This window comes from Apis dorsata, unplaced genomic scaffold (genome assembly GCF_000469605.1).
Source record: "Apis dorsata unplaced genomic scaffold, Apis dorsata 1.3 scaffold_32, whole genome shotgun sequence".
Lineage (NCBI taxonomy): Eukaryota > Metazoa > Arthropoda > Insecta > Hymenoptera > Apidae > Apis > Apis dorsata.
The window spans coordinates 1,008,563-1,016,297 of NW_006263334.1; the positions used below are offsets into that span (position 1 = coordinate 1,008,563).

Genomic DNA, 7,735 nt, shown 5'->3' on the forward strand with positions numbered 1-7,735 from the left:
GTCGCAGCTCACCATTACACGCCGTGGAAAAGAGCAGTATCGTTTTGTTTCATCGTGCGCGATTAGTCGATACACCCCCACCCTCCCCCGAAACCCCTTGTTGTCCGCGACTTGCATTCATTGGGTTTATCGGATCGTAAGCCTGGTATCCGTGCCGCTTTAAATTAGCGTTACACAATAATTTAGCCGTTTCGAAAGCTCGTGCTCATTCTCTTCTCCCCTCCCTTCTCCTCTTCGTTAATTCTTTACGAAGAGTATTTTATTTATTTCGATCGCGCTTCGATCCCCAGGATTATTCCGTTGCCGTTTCGCTCTCCTTGCCTTTTTTTTCCCTTTCCTTTCTTTTCTTTTCTTTTCTTTTCTTTAAAAATAGAATAGCCATTTCGCGGTCACTAAATGTCCATTACGCTACGATTGAATTTGCCGATGATAGGGAATCGTGGAAATCTCGCGTGATTGTAATTTCGCATGTAACGTTTCGTAAATTGCTTAATTCAGGAGGGGAGGGGAGGGGAGAGGGGTGTAATTGGCAGGGAGGGTATAACCGGAGGGTAATTTGTCGCTTTTCCACCATTCCCCTCCATTCCCCGCGCATTATCGGTGAAATTCAATTCTCACTTCCGCCCGGTTAAATAATTAGCTTAATTATTTCTTGGACTCTTTCCTTTCGTTGGAACACGTTCTTTTGCTTTATCGTTTAAATGCGATTGCCGAGCTTGCTATTTAAAAAATAGCAGATCATAGGCAGCGATTGTGTCGAAAAGGGATAGGGTAACGGAGGGGATAATTAGAATGAATCAGAGGTCGAACGAATAATTTTCGTGGTGGGTACGTGGTGGGGACCATGGTTGGAGGATCTATAATTTATCCCCACTCTTTAGCTGCACGCTTCTCCTTTTATTTTCTCTAATTATCTCTCTTTCTTTATTTTCCACTTCCTCCCTCCCTCCTGTATCGAACTACTCGGTTGGCCACGGGGACTCATTGTCTGAAAAGTTCCATTCAATCCGTAACTCGGTTCACGCCACAAAGATTTCCTTATCGGAATTAATCGCGCAAGAGAAAGTTTTACAGTCGAGATCGATGCCTCGTAAATATCGTACAACGTTCCCTCAATCGCGTTTCGTTGCAGTGATTTTTTAATGGATTTTTAGGAACATCTTGATGCTCTTGGCCACTTTTTCTTTTTTTTCATAAACTTGCGAATTAAAATATCTAGTGAAATTGGTTGACGGTTGAACGGTTTTCCATCAAAAAAGTCTGGAGTTAAAATTTCTTTTTTTTGATTAACTTATACTTGTTAATTAAAATCTTGAATTAAAATTTTGTTTTCAATAGGAAAAAATTTAAAAATATCGAAATGTCGAGATCACGATAGTTTTCTGTTTAAAGTATGCGATATTTCTAAATCGAATTTTTTCTCTTTAATAGATATCGTTCAACGAAGCAATTTTCTTTCGACGAGGCAGAAAAATTAAAATATTCATCGAAATTAGTTGATAGTTTTCCATCAAAAAGAAGCCTGGAATTAAAATTATTTTTATTAACTTACACTCGTGGATCGAAATCTTGAATTAAAATTTTGCTCGATGGGAAAAAATGTAAAAATATCGCTCAACGTCTGCGGCGATCGAAGTAATTTTCCTTCGACTACGCAAAAAAACAGGAATCCAGATTCTGGTGGAAAGTAATTCCTAGTGAATTAGACTTTTACGCGCCTTTTTCCCTCCCTTTCTTTTCGCCACGCCAAACACGTGTTTTATGGAGAGCACGTCCGTTTCATCCGTGCCTCGACTCTTCTCTCTTCTGCGAACACGCATACCTCCTGCGAATAAGCGTGATTGTCTGAACGTTTAATTCTAATTAAACACCCGTCACCCGATGGTGAGAGTGTTTTAATGACCGAAATTGGCCGCGATTCAATTAAAATATAACACAACGGTATCGTCGAATTCCATTTCAAAAGATCTCTCTTTCTCTCTCTCTCTCTTTTTGCGCTAAAATATATTTATTCATCCTCTTTGCAAACCTTCTTTTTCACTTTGTTCTCTTTTATCCTCTTTCGAGGATAAGCCGTTAGTTTAAGTTTATTTTTTAAATATTTAATCGAAAATACATATATATATATGTCGGGATACAGGAAATGTTTCATCAAGGTATTATATTTGGAAATACAAATGCTGGTATTGCTGGTTTTATTTTATTGTTCACGTATATAATAGGAAATTCATCGTTGAAATTCATAATCAAGCTTGGGAATTAGCGATACGACGAGCTTTACGAGAATAAAAATTTGGAAAAATTGTATATCGGTGTGGAATCGTTCCTTCTCTCACGCTATTTTATCCGTTAAAAGAGAGAGGCACGCGTGACGAACGCTCGATAAATGGGAATAATGCCCACTTTGTCGAAGGAAGCGTCACGTTGACGAATCGCGTTGAATCGGGGTGTATTAATTTTACGATGGTTTTACGGCCCATAAATTTCTTCGCTCGTTTCATCCTCGAGACGAAGGCGAAGGATACCTTCACCACTTGCATAGTTTCGTCCTCCGTTTGGAACACCGTTAACTAAACGATCCCCGCCAAACTTAGGATTAGCGGTTTCGCGTTAATGTACAGTTAGATAATCAAATCACGTAAAATTTTCAACTATCATCGATCTCTCGTACGTGGAATGTCTTATCTCTGCTCCTTTTGTCGCCTAATTCCACTCGACTATCGACTTTTATACACTCCTTATTACGTTTTGTACATGCATAGCTACAGTGATCCGTTCTTTAGTTAGTTCTTAGTTGAATTTATCGCTTTTTCATTGAATGCTTGTTTTCATAAATTTATTTTCGTGAATATATTAGCGTTCCATTCTCTAACACACGAAAATTCTTTTAAAATCGGTTTCAACACACGTTCGAAAAGAGAAAATAATGCATTCCTCTTTCTCTAACCCCCAGCTTCCATTACGTTCGCTCGCATTCCTTCAATTCCTTTTTCGCCCTTTTTCGCCGACCTTCACCCTTTGTCGCGAGCACCCACTTCTCACGCAATATCCACCCTCTTTTGTCATCCCGTTCAACTATCCTCGAAGGTCACTCTCCTTACGGCCAACCAACTCCACTTTCAACCATCTCCACTTTCTCCTCGATATTCCTGTTCAATATATTGTTGTGCTCTCCCTCCAATTTTTCTAACGTTACAATTTTTCTTTATAACGTATTACAGAGTAGAGGTAATAATGGAAATTCGGCCAGTATGCGTTAATTCGGATGACGATAGCGATGATTCGTGACAAAGAGGGAGGAGATATCGTGGGTGTGGAATTTTCGGTTGAATTAGGATCGACTACTGTGGGAATATATCGATAGGAAGGAAGTGGTCTGTTGGGTTAACCTGATTGGTATATTGCTCCTACGGGATATTCGCTTAGCTCAACGATGTATGTACGAGATTGTGTCTAAAAGCACGAAAACCGCTTTCGTTCTTCTTCTTTTCTCTCTCTTTCTCTCTCTCTCCAGTTTTCATATTCGTCCAGATTTTCTCACGACATATCTCACGGATTCGCGGCAACGAATTGTATTTGGTAATTTGAATATTACAATAGAAGTGTAGATTTGACCGGACATTTGAACGACAAAGAAAATTTCAAATTATATAAATCATTTTCAGACTTACGTGACTTACAATAATCAACTTTTGAATTTTCCAATTGAGAAGTCATCAGTTTGGTGAACAAGTTAAAATTTATATCCTTCTTGTATAAATAAATATAAATAAATGAAAAAAATCTTTTTTAGCTATTGAAAGGAAAAGAGAAAGAGAGAGAGAGAGAGAGAGAGAGAAGACCGTTAAATCCCGTTTAGAGAGAACGTTTCAGAAACTCGGTAACACCTCGGTTGGAACGTAGAAATAAAATGGCGCTTTTGAGCCACGGGTAAGATCGATACCCGTTGGGTTGGCGATATGTACGGTGGCCGATGCCAATAGCGTCACGAATTGGCGGGAAAGCGGCAGAGAAACCGATTTATCGCGCTTCGAAACGTCGGTGCATTAAGTAATATCCTGAAGAGATTTATAGGCCGCGGGTGCAGCCGCCCGGATTCGTAAGGATACGTCTTCTCTCTCTCCGGGGGTAACAACTCTGCATCTCCGCTTCTTACCCCAGGAAATAAAGTTCCTGTTCAGGAGATGAACCGAGGAAATCTCGAGAACTTTTCCTTATCGGCTATCCCGCGCTCTCAAGGCCGGATTCCTCTCCTCTCCCTTATATACGCTCTCTATACGCGCATATATCACGAAACGCGCGAAATCGAGTACACCCCCTCCCCTGTTCCTCGTTTCTCTCTCTCTCTCTCTCTCCAATTTTTCTAATTTCCTCATTTTTTACGCTATTCTTACCTGATCAATCGACGAATCGAAACAGACGCGTACGATAAATTGGCAAATTGGAACGATTGCTTTATCTTCGAATCGAACGAGTAATATAATTTTGATATTCGAGACAAAGAATCGAAGGAAACGCATCCGTTCGCGCACGTATTCAAATCTTCTCACGTCACGCCGTGGAAAAGTTGGCCAAGTGGGTAAATTTGCCGGTCACCCCTTCCTTTTACGCATACGTAAGTATATTTCTAGCTCTCGAGATCTTCTTCTTTTCCTCGGCAGGTCTCCGCTCGGCAGCGGAAAAACTCGGGGAGTTTAAAAAGTTGGTACAGTTTAACGAGATCGGGAACACTTGCGCCAAGAGCCGGCATTAAGATAATGCGATAACTCCTGATACAGTTTTAGCTGACAATGTTGGCGAACGGGATCTGGCAGTCGCCGACTATCTAAACCCAGTTTCTTTCGTCCATTTTCTTTTATTTCTCCTCTCTCTCTCTCTCCCTCTCTTCTTTTTTTATCTTCTTTGGAGAGAGAGAGAGAGAGAGAGAGAAAGAGAGAACTTGCCTCGATATTTCCAACGATGTTCCAACTTACTTTGGAGAATATAGCTCGCGATAAGTTTGCGTATCGATCGATCCCCAAAGTTTGAAGGCTTTGCGAGAGTTGTAAGTGTATCGGAATATTTCCGATCCCAATCTCTTCTCCTCTCAGGGAGGAAAAATATTTTCTCGTGTAAATCGTAGTTGTCGTTTAGAAGGGGGATGAAAAAAAAATTTTAAATATTATCCTCGATAAAATATTATCCAGCCGTTGTTGAAACCTATGGCGTGTATTTATCGGTGCAATTATTTAGATCCGACGTAATTAACAATTCGTTGCGAAGCAGTCTGGCGGAAAGACAATGGAACTTCCCTTCCCGATGATTTAATTCGTTTAGAGGGAACGGGGTAATTAAGTTGCCGGTATAAAAAAAAATCTACCATCCCTTTCTTCCACCCCTCTTTTTTACTTCTTCTTACTTTTCCACCCTCCCTCTCTCCCTTCTCTCATTCCCTACCCACGTTCACGGTCCCTTCCCCCTCCCCCGTGAAATTATGTCGTTAGCCGTTGTAACGCAAGAACAGCTATATTACTTCACTTTTTTCTTTCTTTCTTTCTTTCTTTTTCGTGGAAAAAAGAGCAGGCAGGTTTCGTTGCGTTCGCAAGTATTCAATTACAATGGCGGAGATGGCATTTTTTTTAACCACCTTTTCTAACCCCTTGGGTTACCACTCTCCGCTTTCCCTTTCTTTTTCACGAATTCCTTGGTTTCTTCCTCGTCGAATCAAAGCTCTCGCGTGGGACTGAACGTGGTCTAAACGATACGCGTGATTTAAAAGGAGAAGAAAGGAGGAGGGAACGATGGAACGAGGTAAAAAGGTGAACGGAACGAACTCGTTTATAATATTACGGGATATCATCTATTGTGTGCACCGTAACTGAAATCCTGTAAGCCGGGATATAAATCTTATTATGAACCATTTCTTCGTCAAAAACTGAGCAAGGTTTAACGCTCCCTGCCTCCAGCTTGGCCGCATCGGTCTACGACCTAATACCTTAACGTAATTCAGATATCACAATGTATATATATATATATACGCATCTTACACGCCAGTCACGTAGGATTAATTTACCGTGTAACGTGAACATTATTGTAATCTACGCGGCACCGGCTTCATTGTCACAGTAATAACCGTCACGTCAACAGCATCCTGTCGTCTCTTCCTTCTCATTCCCCGTTTTCTCTCTCTACGCTCTCGCGTTAAAAAACGAGCCGAAATTTCGTTCAAAACACTTGGACTTGGATCAAGATCTTCTTAGATCTCTTCTCTTGGAGGATCGTTCGAAGGATGTTTAGGATCAGAGGATGTAACGAAATACGGTTGTATCAATATTCTGTTAATTTTTTCCCAAATGCGATACTCAACTTTGCAAGCAAAACTATTCAAGATCTTAGCTAAAAACTTTAGTCTTTGATCAAAGAATCCTTAGAAGATTAGAAGATGCGATATAGCTAACCCCTTCTTTCACAATATTTCTATTCTCTTGTGCATATTCTAAATTCACATTCTTTCGCGTTAAAACGATTCAAGATCTCAGCCAAAACGTTGGACTTAGATCAAGATCTTCTTAGGTCTCTTCATTTGGAGGATGTTTAGGATCAGAGAATGTAACGAAATACGATCATGTCAATATTCTGTTAATTTTTTCCCAGACTTTACTTTGCGCAAAACAAACAAAATTATTCAAGATCTTAGCCAAAAGCTTTAGTCTAAGGATCAAAGAATCCTTAGAAGATTATATAGCTAATCCTTTCTTTCATAATATTCTTATTCTGTATTCTGCTTCTGTACATTTTTTCGCGTTAAAACAACCGAAACAAGATCTCAGCCAAAACCTAAGACTTAAATCAAGATTTTCTTAGATCTTCTAAGAAGAGGATTCGAGGATCTCTAAATTAGAGGATATAACGAAATACGGTCATGCTAACACTCTATTTTTTTTTCTTCGCGATATTTTCATTTCTAGACGCAATATCTTCGCCTTAAAACAACCAAAACGATTTAAAATTTCACCCAAAGCAAAATCTTAGATTTGAATCAAAGAATCTTTTGAAGGATCTTTCGATTAGATGCGATGAAATACAGTCGCGTCAACATTTCCTCATCTCTCGCTTCGTAATATTTCTTTAGATGCAACACTTTCCTGTTAAAACAATCAAAACAATTTAAAATTTTAGTCAAAAATTTTAGATTTGGATCAAAGAATCTTTTGAAGGATCTTTCGATTAGAAGACACGATATATTTTGTCATTTTTTTTTTCGCAATATTTCCATCCCTCTACTTCCTCTACGCATTGCAGATGCACTTGTGACAACACTGTCGTCGCAAAACGACTCGAGACCTTGGTCTCGAAACCCGAGGCCTTAGACTTTCACCAAGGATCCCCCCTCGAAGGATCTTTTGATTAGAAGACGTGTCGTCTCGTATCGAAGAAGACGACGATGGCAGGCCGCGAAACAATTTCTGTCGCAGGAAGCCTCGTCGAGTCAGCGGTAAAACGGGGGTCGCCCGAGGGGTTTCGAATGAGAACGGGGGATGGATGGAAGGAGTCCTTGAGGACTTCGACAGCCCGATGATACCAGCGGCAGCCAGAGTTATGATCCCACAATATCCTCCTATGATTGGATCCTCCTCGCAACTTTCTTCGCCTCCCCTTTTTTTTCTCTCCTCGACGCCCCCTTTTTACCCACCTCCCTCCTCCCCCTCCTTTCTCATTCTTCTCGCGCGGAGAACACCTCTTTACCATCCACTCC

At 40.4% G+C, this 7,735-nt stretch overlaps 1 protein-coding gene across 2 annotated transcripts in view; it reads left to right on the forward strand.

Moving 5' to 3' along the window:
• LOC102676128 overlaps nucleotides 1–7,735 on the forward strand; it is a 204,429-nt gene that overhangs the window by 21,340 nt on the left and 175,354 nt on the right. The gene's annotated exons all lie outside the window — the stretch shown is intronic.